At 37.1% G+C, this 13,577-nt stretch overlaps 1 protein-coding gene across 1 annotated transcript in view; it reads left to right on the top strand.

The window, feature by feature from the left end:
* LOC125228346 (ras-related protein Rap-2b) overlaps positions 1-13,577 on the top strand; it is a 74,382-nt gene that overhangs the window by 11,630 nt on the left and 49,175 nt on the right. The gene's annotated exons all lie outside the window — the stretch shown is intronic.

Raw genomic sequence — 13,577 nt, 5'->3', positions numbered from 1 at the left:
TTTATTTTTTACCATACTGTACAGTCAACTAATTTGATTCCTAGGCCACTATAGAACTTTGTCGCAATAAGTACTAGATAGTTGATAGAATCGAATGGAGAATAGAGGTATCTCTATTCTTCATGGATAGAATGATAGGAATAACGTCAAAATAACGTGTCAAACGATTATCAGCTTTCCGATCATAACATGAAATAAAAGAAAAGAGTTTGTAAATGATTTTGCTCCATGACATGAACAGAAAAAGAAGTAATGACAGACAGTGACAATTGACGTCAACATTGTTAACATTCTGTCATCAATTTTATTTATGCATTATGATTTTATTTCACCAAATATTTTGCTGATCAATTTAATGTCTGTGTTGAAACCATTAGAAAACGTTTGCATTCTTTGGGGCTCCGTCACAGGCACTATGCGAAGAATTGACACAAAGACGTCAGATTAGCTTTCGCTCGGGAGTATCTGGACTTCGATTGGACGAATGTTATATTTTCACATGAGAAAACCTTCCAATCTAGTGACACAGGTCGTCTGCACTTGTGGCGATACGACAACACTCGTTACACCGAAGATCACGTTGTTCCTAACCACGGGTCAGGCTGCGTCAGTGTTAATCTATGGGGCTGAACGAGTCTGGCAGTTGAATTTGCTGATATGCCACCTCGATTAAATGCAACAGATTATCTGGATATTTTGGAACAAATCATGCTGCCAACTGTCCTAATCTTCTATCCGCAAGATAAGGTGCCTCAAGTTTGCAACAAATGAAATGAAAATCAAATGAGAAGTCGCGGGCTGCTCTAACAGAACATTGTCAACAAGTTTGGGAGTCACTGCGGGCCTTAGACATTTGCACGGATTTAGTGGGCTCAATGCACAAGCGACTTCTAAACGTAATGCAAAGTGATGGTGTATTTACGCGTTATTAAAGTTATTGTGCTTCGATTCATTTGTGATAAATATCTATTAAAACGTTTGCATAGTTTGTTGAAATTCTGTTTTTGCTAGTGTATACCTGATCCTGTCTGTTTTTAAGTAATTGAAGAATTTATTTCTCTAATATCTTTTTAAGCTTCTACAAAAACATCATAGATACTACGGAATATTGAAGTTAATTTATCCAGAAAATTATACTTGAATAAATATTATTGCGAATTGAGATTTTTTTTTTACCTACTTAAAATGGTCACCAGTCTCCCGTGGCCTGTTTCAGTGTAGTTTTCACATAAAAGTAAAGAACCCCGCAGCAAGCATAGGGAAAAAGTGGTTTCAGTCATATCGCATGAAATTTTAGTATGATGTAGAATTAAGTCTGCTGATTATTTTTTATTATTTTCGATAATTACGTACTTAATTATAAGCACATTTTAATTAAGCACAACACTTATGTTAAGCATACTAGATGATGGCAGCAAGAAATCTTTGCTTTGTCTGCAATAATCTTGTCGCTCCTCGGGGTTTGAGACGTATTCCAATCGACCACCTACAGAAAGTCGATATTGCAATCCGATATCGGGAAACTATTAATAACTGTCAGTAACTGTCAGTGAGTATCATTTAGATATATTGATTTCTAAAAACACGTCGCGTAAATAGAAAAATATATACTTGATTATTTCTGAAAGTATAAGTCTGAGGGAGTTGTGCCCTTATAAAAAAATAATCAAGAGACTTAAATCTACATCATACTAAAATTTCATGCGATTTGACTGAAACCACTTTTTCCCTATGTTTGCTGCGGGGTTCTTTCTTTATTTTGAGCTCACTCTATCGTAGGTGTGGGGGATATCCCACAGGTCTAACACTATATAGCAGAGATCTATAGCACAAGGAAACCAAGAAAGTGTACACCAGGAATTTATTCAATGTTTACATGAGAACTGTTATTGACCGACTGACTTACAAAACGTAAACAAACATATCAAAGAATCGGTTGCTATACCAAATACAAATATGACAGTATTCCTTCAACAGCCAGTACTGTGGCCTCTTAGGCACAACTCGATTCTATCGAATATCTCATTATCATTATATTCAATACGCCCCCTTAATGTGCATATTCAAAATAAACTGTAACACAATAAAACATACAACAAACTAAAGTGATATCAAAGAACAACTATTAAAAATGTAAACAATTAACAAGCAATGCCCAAACCGCGCATGCACGTATAATGCTTTTCTCTAGGCAAAGCCTTCGTTAATATATCGGCGAGCATTGAGTCGGTCGGTAAGTACTTTAACTCAATACTCTTATTGTCCTTTAATACACTTCGCACAAAGTGATACTTTATATCAATATGTTTGGACCGAGAATGAAACATTGGATCGCTGGCAAGACATATTGCCCCCTGATTATCTACATGTAAAGATAATGGTGCATACTTACGTAACCCAATTTCAGTAAGCAAACTGTTCAGGTATATAGCTTCCTTCATTGCCGATGCCAAGCTTATATACTCCGATTGACAAGATGAAGTGCTCACACATCTCTGTTTTTCTGATCTCCAGCTTACACAACCAGCTCCTAACATAAAAACATAACCAGAATAAGAACGCCTATCTATCAAACAACCTCCCCAATCAGCATCCGAATAACCATGCAATGATTTACCTGTCTTTTTGTAAATAAGTCCATATTGTTTCGTATGCTTCAGGTATCTCAAGACACGCTTTGCTGCATTCCAACATTCCTCGTTAGGGCAATCCAGGAATTGACTCAATACAGCCACCGTATTCGTAATATCAGGTCTCGTTCCCGTAGAAAGATACATCAACGAACCTATAATTTCGCGATATGGGTATTGTTCACGCGCACTGCACTTATTCACCGGTTTTTCTATCTTTTGCTTAAATTCCATAGGCGTAGATATCGGTTTACTTTCATTCATATTAAATTTAATTAACAAATCGTCAATATATTTTTGTTGTGACAATTTCATTCCATTGTCAAATCTGTCAAACTCTATGCCTAACATATACTTCGCAATGCCATAATCTTTCAATTCAAACTTTTCGGCCAGTTCCTTTTTGAAATGTTCGATGCATTCACCTCTTTGCGATGCGACGAGTATGTCATCCACATAAATTAATACAAAGAGTTTAGTTTGCGAGTCTATATTTTTAAAATAAAGGCATGGCTCATTTAAAGATGCTTGCAATCCCATGCACTTCAGCTGTTCATCCAGTCTGATGTTCCACTGTCTACCAGCTTGTTTCAGGCCGTATAGCGACCTCTTGAGCTTGCATACATTGCCTCCAGACCTCAGGTCGCATAACAATTTGCTAGCTCTTTCAGATATGAATGAACCTGGCTGCTCCAGTCGTGTTAAATCTTGCAAACATTCGTCAAGAAGATCTGGTACCTTCATATATATCTCTTCTTCTAATAATCCATTTAAATATGCCGTATTTATATCCAACTGATGAATCTCAAGATCCAATTCCACTGCAAGTGCAACTAATAATCTTACTGAATCAAGTCTGGCGACTGGCGCAAAGGTTTTCTGGTAATCGACGCCGTAACGTTGGCTAAAGCCGTTCGCCACCAGTCTAGCTTTCTTCTTCTCAGTCTTGTCGATATTTAACTTCGTCGTTAAAATATATCGGCAACCAACGACATTTCGGCCCATGGGTTTCTTGACGATATCAAAAGTGTCGTTTTTAATTAAACTTTTGACTTCTGACATTATTGCATCCTTCCATCCTTTTCGCTCGTTACCTGATAAGGCCTCTTTCAGGCTAATCTCGGCAACTCCAACGAAATCTTCGCAGTCTCCATACTCCTCAGTTGACTCAAAGCCTTCTTCCGCAGAAACCTCTGGTTCTATGGCAACTTCTGGCTCTGCGACAATCTCTGGCTCTACGATAACCTTTGGCTCTTCGATAACAGGATCCGGTTCTATGATAACTGTGTTGTATATCTTCCGAGGACGCCCAACATGACCTCTCTCCAGTCGCGGTCGCCCTGGACCTGTCTTCACTATCCTCCCCCCATCAACATGAACTTCATCTTGATGATGATCATGTTGAGATGGTTCTGCGGCAGTACCTGGAACATCTGTCATTTGACGGGCTTCAACAGGAATATCCTCTTCTCTCTCGGGTTCAGGATCACGATCACTCGATGACCTTATGTACACATCCTCGTGATCAGAGATCTGTTCTACCGGATTTCCACTAGTCTGAGCCGGATGGAACTCTACATCTACCGATAAAGGTTGATTTGTCGATCTTTTCTTATCGATTTCAAACGGATCAATTTTCACGTTTATGTTCACGTTTTCTCTTTCTTCACTTTTTGCTTCGTGAAATTTCACATCTCTTGACATGATAACTTGTCGTTGCTTTGGCATCCATATTCTGTAACCCTTGCGATCTCGAGGATATCCTACGAAGATTCCTTCCAGGCTTCTTGGGGCAAACTTATCTTTCCCGCTTGACTTGTCCAAGACATGTACCTTAGATCCGAACTTGTGTAAGTAATCTAACTTGACAGGTCGTTCAAACCATTTCTCATAGGGTATCTCACCTTCAAGACTTCTCGTTGGACAACGGTTTCTTATGTGGCAAGCTGTTGCTACAGCATCTGCCCAGAAACCAGGGGAAAGTCCTGATGAAATTAGCATGCACCTCGCCATCTCTTCCAGGGTCCTGTTCTTCCTTTCGGCTACTGAATTCTGTTGAGGAACTCCAGGAATTGTCAATCTTCGTGCTATTCCTTCTTGTTTCAAGAACTCGTCGAAATCTCGATTACAGTATTCGCCTCCGTTATCTGTATGAAGATAAATTATTTTACGTCCGAACAGGTTCTCAACGTGATTTTTAAATACCTTGAACGTAGTGAAGACTTCACTTTTCTTGCTAAGAAAATAAACTTCACACCATCTAGTATGATCATCGATAAATGTTACGAAATATTTCGCTCCACTTATTGACGTGTGTTGCATGGGTCCTACGACGTCAGAATGTATGATTTTTAACTTCTCATCGCATGGCCCACTCGAGCTAGAAAATGGCAACCTACTCATTTTTCCTTTCGCACAAATGTCACAATCATACAATTCAGTTACATCTGACATCTTTAAGTTCATGCCAGATTTATTTAAAACTCGGACAAGATCTTTTGCATTTAAATGACCAAGACGTTCGTGCCACGACCATACGTCAACCTTTCGCTCAGAAATCGCTGACACTACACCACAATGTTCCTCGACGTAATATAAATTACCTTTACGATTTGCGACCAGTTTAGTATTACCATAGCTATCTTGAACACTAGCTATATTTTTGTTAAACGTAATGCTATAACCTTGATCGGTAATTTTTGCTACTGAAATCAGGTTACATCGCAAATCCGGAACAAATAATGTATTTGGCAGTTGCACTTCAGTTTTAGAACCATTATCACATGAAGAAAATCTATAACCACTGTGGGGGATATCCCACAGGTCTAACACTATATAGCAGAGATCTATAGCACAAGGAAACCAAGAAAGTGTACACCAGGAATTTATTCAATGTTTACATGAGAACTGTTATTGACCGACTGACTTACAAAACGTAAACAAACATATCAAAGAATCGGTTGCTATACCAAATACAAATATGACAGTATTCCTTCAACAGCCAGTACTGTGGCCTCTTAGGCACAACTCGATTCTATCGAATATCTCATTATCATTATATTCAATAGTAGGCCGTCTTTGCCTTTGGTTAGTCTGTGGCAAAGAGTAAGCTTATTTATAATTTAAAAAAGCAAACTCCTTTCCTCAACCTTTCCTATTCATTATCGTTGACACGTGTTCGCAAGTCGAGATGTCAATATGAATGCATTGCGCATGTCATAAACATGTCATAAAAGATTTGTCATGTAAAATGTCACAAATTGATTCATTGCGACATGGTTCTAGAGTGGCCTAGGAATCAAATTGGTTGACTGTACATTCTGTATCAATAATACCGGAAGGTATAATACACTAAAGTCATTCCGAAAACTAAACTAAACTTCAGATTATACGAAACTGTCTATTTTTGTACAGAGATTCCTTTTATTACGTAATAGGTTATTGTTGGCGACGCACTGAGAGAAAATACAACCAGTTTTCATGTTCGTTCAACAAGTTTTTTGGTTAAAATAGCGCCTACGTGCTCTTTGGTTCAAACAACAAGCTACTTGTCATTTGAATCGGCAATAAGTATATTTGAATCAACAAGTCGATTTTATAAAAACAACCTGACACATATTGTTCTAAACATACGTTTGGCTGATTCAAACGGATAAACCGCAACAAGTCGAACTTGTTAAATTCACAATGCAAATTTCTCTCAGTGCGGAACTACCAAGCTCCGTGCTGTGCGCGCGCTGGCAGCCTGGCCGCTGCGGTTGCAGCTGCTAGCGCGCGTCTTTTGTTTTTGCATAATTTTTTTTCGCAGTGGGTTCTGTCATGTCAATGAGCGAAAGTGGTTTATTTTGTGTACTTTTGTAAATAATACGTGTAAATAGCCTTTATTTGTATATATTTCTGTGTTTTTTCCTTGTATGTAAACAATTTGGTGTGTATAAACTGTACATATAAAGTTTTTAATGTTTTATTTACCGTCGGCGGCCCGGTCAACTACAGTTATTATAAAAATAATTGTAATTGTAATCATTATCAGTGAGCCACAGAATTTGAACTTAAATACAAATAAAGTTACCTAAGTCAAATATTAAATTTAGACACGAAATGGAAACGATATGACATCTACGGCAAAAAATATATTTTTTAAGAAAGGTCAATGTCGGTACCATATCGCAGATACATTTTTTTTTATTGTCCCACGGTAAGCTCAAGAAGGCTTGTGTTGTGGGTACTCAGACAATGATATATATAACTAACGACCCGCCCCGGCTTCGCACGGGTACTATACCTATATGTAAACCTTCCTCTAGAATCACTCTATCTATTAAAAAAACCCGCATCAAAATCCGTTGCGTAGTTTTAAAGATTTAAGCATACATAGAGACATAGGGACAGAGAAAGCGACTTTGTTTTATACTATGTAGTGATATACAAATACTTATATACGTAGAAAACATCCATGACTCAGGAACAAATATCTGTGCTCATCACACAAATATATGCCCTTAACCGGGATTCGAACCCGGGACCGCGGCGTAGCAGGCAGGGCCACTACGCGCTAGGCCAGACCGCTCGTCAAACACACACCTTGAAAACATTACATCTTGGAAATATTGTTCTAATACAGCATTTAATCATGCAATAAGGTTGAAGACATCTGTGGAAGGATTTCTAACTCGTACAAATTCGTTATCCTGTCTCCGTACTCTGAACTGTGTATGCGGAATGCTCCATACAAACTTCCACCCCCCATTTTAGGGAAGTGGGGGGTTAGAAAGAGACAAAAAGTAGCCTATGTCACTCTCCATCCATTCAACTATCTCCACTTAAAAAATTACGTCAATTCGTCGCTCCGTTTTGCCGTGGAAGACGGACAAACAAACAGACACACACACTTTAACAGGCCTTATTTAGCTTCTGTTATCGTTCTATTTACAAGGCGCCCTCTACCGGCGTAAGCAATACTCTTTTTGCGTAGATTCTCGTAAAACATCTACTCAAGTTTCCTACTACACAGCCTACGCTTTCGTAGAATACTGTATTTCGAAGGTTCTCAATAGGTACGCGTTTGAATAAAAATATGTCGTGAACTGTATTTATAAACCCGTGTCTATTGTTGTAACTTGAAAAAATAATGAATGTATTTTTAGCCTTTTTCAATGCAAAGTTTATATTTCTGTATCTATTTATGATTAAAATAACATACACGGTGTAACATAAAGAAACCGAAAGATATACTACGCATTTCTATGGACAAAATAAAGATAAAAAATTATATGACGTCAACAATTTTTTTTTGTGTAATTTTTAAAAGTTTTTTTTGGATGTATTTTCTAAAAAAAAGTAAATCTTTCTTAAAAACGTCAATTAATTGTTTTTGAAAAATATTTTTATGCAATGAGTCACAACACTATTAGTTACTTTTTGATATATAGATATAACAACGTGATAGCAACGAGGACAGTTAGATTATGTCCGATAACGGCATCATCGCTATCAAAACAGCGTTTTGTTTTGAGAAATAATGAGTAAGCTGTAGCGGGGTAATTCTTAACTGGGGGGCAATTGTAACTAATCATTTTTTTCCATTATTACACTATGATGTTGAGTTCTATATATATTCACTGAACACGCCTACCATATACACTATGTAACATAATTGCCGAAGATAAATCCTACGGCTTATACATTACCTTCTTTCTATAGTACCTTTAATTTTCATGGTGTTTATTTTAAAAAAAAGGAAGTGGTATTCGTAACCGCTATTCGATACCGGTTATGCTCTTAAATGGATCACCAGCATTAATGTTACACCCTGTATAACAGGTGGATACTCTATTTAATAATGCAAACATTGTAAAACGTGGAAAAAATTGCCATTTGTGGCTAAACATGTATTGCTACTCAAAATAATAATGTACCACCTAATGTATACCATGTTTATCGCAATAAAGTAATTCATTCATTCAGTTACATTTGCCCCCAGTCGAGATTGGTATTTTTTAATCCACAAAAGTTTGTATAAAATTTTACTTTTATAATATAATGAGGAATACGCTGTTAAAATTATTCGATTTCCTTACGTTACACCGTGTATTTGTATAATAGGGTAGTTTCAGAACGAACACTAAAAAAATAATATTCATATCTCCACATCTATATAGGTCAACGACCCCGCTAGCCGATTGTGCGACAAATTGGCGAGGGGCCAAAACGGGGCATGCAGTCGAGATCATAGTGCGTGGATTTCTTGCCAAGTTTAGCCAAACTTGTTTGAATGAGAAGTTGGCTTCGGATACTATGGCAGGCATTGTAAATGCATTGTGAGTGTGTTCAATATTATTGAACTCAATTTACTTAAGTGCAACGCTCGCGTGTGCAATCTATCTCGATATATTCTCAGATTGACAGTAAATTGTAAGAGAAATTAAATTTGTTTTAGTTTTTTGGAAATAATATAGGTACTTACCGGTCTGGCCTTGCGCGTAGTTACCCTGCCTGCTACGCCGCGGTCTCGGGTTTGAATCCCGGTAAGGGCATTTATTTGTGTGATAAACACAGATATTTGTTCCTGAGTCATGGATGTTTTCAATGTATATAAGTATTTGTACAATATATTATATATATATCGCTGTCTGAGTACCTGCAACACAAGCCTTCTTGTGCTTACCGTGCCTTGGGTCTCAGTCAATCTGGGTAAGAATGTCCTCATAATATTTATTTATTTTCCTATTATGAATTAGATATTCATACATAAAATAGTTTTTGAAATTAAATATTCATTTCACCTTATCTCCTCTGAAGTTTGTCAAAAGCAGGTGGATTAATAATCACAAAAGCTCACACGCCTGGTTCCAAGATGTAGTTCGAAAATTTTCAAAGGAACAGAAGTTGCCATCGTCATAATTACTCCTGATATCAATACAAATGCTCTTGTTGTCATTGGGCATTTTCGGGAGAAGAATCACCAAAAATATTGTTTCTAAGGTGGGTAAATTTTAGGTTTTTCTTACTCAGCCGGCGTATCATCCTTCCAATTTTATCAATTATCTATGTGGATGAAGTATCCGTCACGCTACGGCAAGTATGTCAGTGTGAGAGCGAAAGATCTTATCACCGTGGATAAGTGATAAAATTGGAAGCATAATACGCTGGCTGAACCACGAGGCCTTTTGATCTAGGATAAAAAACAAGAGACCAAAAATTAGTCCTAATTTTTATTATTTGGCATGCATTCCACTTTGTAACGTGAGTGTTTGAAAAAAGGTAACGAAGTGGAAAAATTAAACTTGGGACGCTTTTTATCATCTAGTAGGAGAGAAAGGCTCGTGATTCAGAGTGGGAAAAACATAAAATTTTAGGAAAAAAGTTTTTAAATTTCTTTTCGCGAAAATGCCCAATTACCGGTAGTGTAATGGATTATCATGAGATATTATTACGAGAGATGTTTCTTGCAAAACGATACTAGCTTACCCAACTCATTACGCAAGATGAAAGGCCGGCAGTAAATAAAATTACTCTCGTAGCATCGTAAATGTACGCTACACGTTTGTAGCGTAGACTAGCTACGGAAAGTGCTACGGTAAAACAATGTTATCAAATATCAATCTTAATTAATTGAAATACGGTTGTACTCACGTTATTATATCGCTATTGCTGCGACATGTTGCGGAGTCTAGCCGTCGCGTGAACTCCTATACGCCTGAAGAGGGGCCTCCGAATTGGCCCGAAACATGTCGCAGCAATAGCGATATAATAACGTGAGTACAACCGTATTTCAATTAATTATTTGAATATGTCTCACGGAAGTTTAACGTGTATAATATCAATCTTATTACATCAACTTTGATTATGTACTCACACTAAACATGATGAATCTAAAGTTATCGTCGCAACTAAGAATGTTTATGTACAAGTAAACGTTTAAATAAATATTTATAAACTAAGGTAAAGCGGGACCAATCTCGACTGGGCGGCAATTGTAACTAGTCCATTTTTTCCATTTTTACACTATGATGTTGAGTTCTACATGTGCCCACTGAACATGCCTACCTGTCCCTACTACCTATATAACCGGTACCTACTGTGCCTACATAACCGGTAAACACTCTATTTAATAATTCAAACATTGTAAAACATGGAAAACATGGACCAGTTACATTTGCCCCCCAGTCGAGATTTGCCCCGCTGTACCTTATACAATGTCGCCCTTTTTAACCTCCACTTCAAAAGAAATCATTTACATTAAAGCAGATAAACATACTTTCCTTTTAGCCGCTAAATTTACACAGAGTAAACTGAGAGTCTAGGATACCTAGCCACCGCTAGAATCCCTTAGGCTTTGTAAGTAGCTCTCCCTATTATAGCTCTTCTGTAGTAGCACAGTATAATAAAGAGTACTATCGTACAGTATGGCCACTCCCTGCTTCCCGCTGCGCCGCCCACCACCTCTCGGTTACCTCACAGTTATCGCCTAGCATGGTACGCGTTCGCCTACACGAGCTTACCTGTTATAGCTTATAAATAGGCAAGTAGTTATATGAGAGCATGTTTCCACCAACAAACTGTTTTTACAGTTTGGCGGGCACGTTAATAAATGTAGCCAGGTTATTTTTTCTGAATAAATGATTTATTTTTTATTTTTTTTATTTTTTAGACTGTTTACGTAGGAGCGCGCTTCTTTCATATACCTAATACCCGATTTTGATACCTGTATAGTTTTAAGAATAAGTTGTTGCAAGCTGTCTTGAGATAGCCGGGAATTTTCAGAATTTGGGACACCCCAATTAGCGAAAGTTGTTAACATAAATTAACTCACTTGCTGTCAGTTTTGTGACAATAATTAGACCTGATTTAGACGGCGTGCGAACTCGCATACGATTTTAGTTACATTGCGGGCTCTTGAGGTTACATACAATTTTGCACAACCATCAAATACCGCAATGTAATAAAACTCGTATGCGAGTTCTCGTACCGTCTAACTTAAGCGTTAAGCATGAAATTTCTATAAAAAAATTGTTTTTGTGTTAAATAAACTTTAAATGTGAAAAAAGTAATTTTTTAGACAGATTTTATGCTTAACTGTCGTCACGAAACTGACAGTGAGTTAATTTCGCTAATTGGGGTGTCCCAAATTCTGAAAATGCCCAGCCGATAAAGGTGCAACAATTATTAACCTAATTTTAGGACCTGTTACTAACCCTTTTTCTGAAAAATAAACCATTTAAATTTAATTTGAAATATGATCGCCATTGTCCGAGGTGTGGTAGAAGCGCGACAGATCCAGGGTGCGTAGCCGAGTGGCACGCTCACGAAACGAATCGCTCTTGCGTATTGGCGCGACAGAGCCAGACTACCTTTCGCGGCGTTTCGTTTTCGTTTCACGCCGTAGAAATGCCATTCGGCTACGGTGCCAGACTGTTGATCGCCACGAAGCGTCAAGGATTGTCGCTTCGGCTAGGCCGAGGCATCCCAAAGGTCAAAGGATGTAAGCCAAGTTTACTATTGAGCTAAACTTTTTTTAATGGCGCCCTCAACCCGTTCCATTATCGTTCCACGCGAGTTGCCGCCGACAATAATACGAGGCCGCACAATGTGCTATTTTCTACCTGACGGAGTAATGACGACGTTACCCTACAATTCTATGTAGGGATGACGCGTAAATACGTGACTGAGCGTTTGTGATTTTGACTTGCATATCTCATACATATTATGTGAATATTTTGCGGGAAATATCTGGAAAATACCTGTTATGTGAAATATAATATTTACAGATGGAATGCGAAATGGGTTTACTTCGTATTTTTCTGGAAATTTTCATATTTGTCATGCTAGTTCAGTCAATGTCAGTACATCTTGTACTGAGACTGACTGAAATAGCATGACACGTTCGTACGTTTCCTTAACAATATGAAGGCAAATCTTTTCGCATTACATCTGTATTTACTTATGTTTTTTTTTTGTAAAATCAATTCGGAAACCTATAAATTTTGTTTAAATTTGAAACCTTGTATTTTTCATTTTTTTGTATAAGTTTTTTCTACACCCTGTTTTTATTGAATTCCGTTAACCTTAAGAGAAGTGTCTTTAGATCAAATACAATTAATTACTCTAAGAAACTAGCGTCTTAAATATTACGGTTATCGAGTTACCTATTAAAAAAATAAAGATAATTACTGAACACGTAGTCACAGCCTTTACCAATTCCTAATGATATTTGTTTTGTTATGTGCCGTCAGTCACTTGACACTAACTTGAATGTTATTCTTAAAGGTCTCTCGCACTAATAAATACACTTATTATGTATGAAAATAATGTCATTTTTTGCGAATTTAACTAAAAGTGATATACAGGATGGTTCCTGACAAGGTGCATTGTCAGGAACCATCCTGTATATCACTTTAGCTACGTGTCGAATTTAACGGAAAACAAAAAAAACACGGTGTATATTACAAACATTTTCATAAAATCACTACTCGAATAGACAGAGGCCAGTAAGAAATGAAAAAAAAAGAAAAAAAAATGTTAAACATATTTAGCTCCATTTTTTAAATATTAAATACCTATTTAAAAAGTCTAATATAATCTGTTTCACATAAACAATTATAACGTCCAATTAATAATGTCCCTTTCCTCTTAAATCATGATCTATGAGAAGTTTTATACATTGACCCACACATGAAATTGCTGAAGCTGCCCGTTCCAGTGGGTGAAGAATGCACACTCAATAGCCAATAGATTTTTGTTGGCATTCTTCGGGAAAAAGTATTTTTACATAAGATCAGACACAAAACGGGCATTTATTATTTGTTGATCCCTAACTATTTTTCACAAACAAGTATCTACTTCCTATACAACAAAAGTTTAAATTCGGGATATGATTTTAGTAAACTACAATAGGCTACTAGACTCATATCGAATTTGGCACAATAAATGATATTTTTTTTTTTA

The sequence above is a fragment of the Leguminivora glycinivorella genome, chromosome 7 (assembly GCF_023078275.1).
Source record: "Leguminivora glycinivorella isolate SPB_JAAS2020 chromosome 7, LegGlyc_1.1, whole genome shotgun sequence".
Taxonomy (NCBI): domain Eukaryota; kingdom Metazoa; phylum Arthropoda; class Insecta; order Lepidoptera; family Tortricidae; genus Leguminivora; species Leguminivora glycinivorella.
Note: the sequence above shows the minus strand (reverse complement) of the source record. Positions and strands in the feature narration are given on the sequence as shown.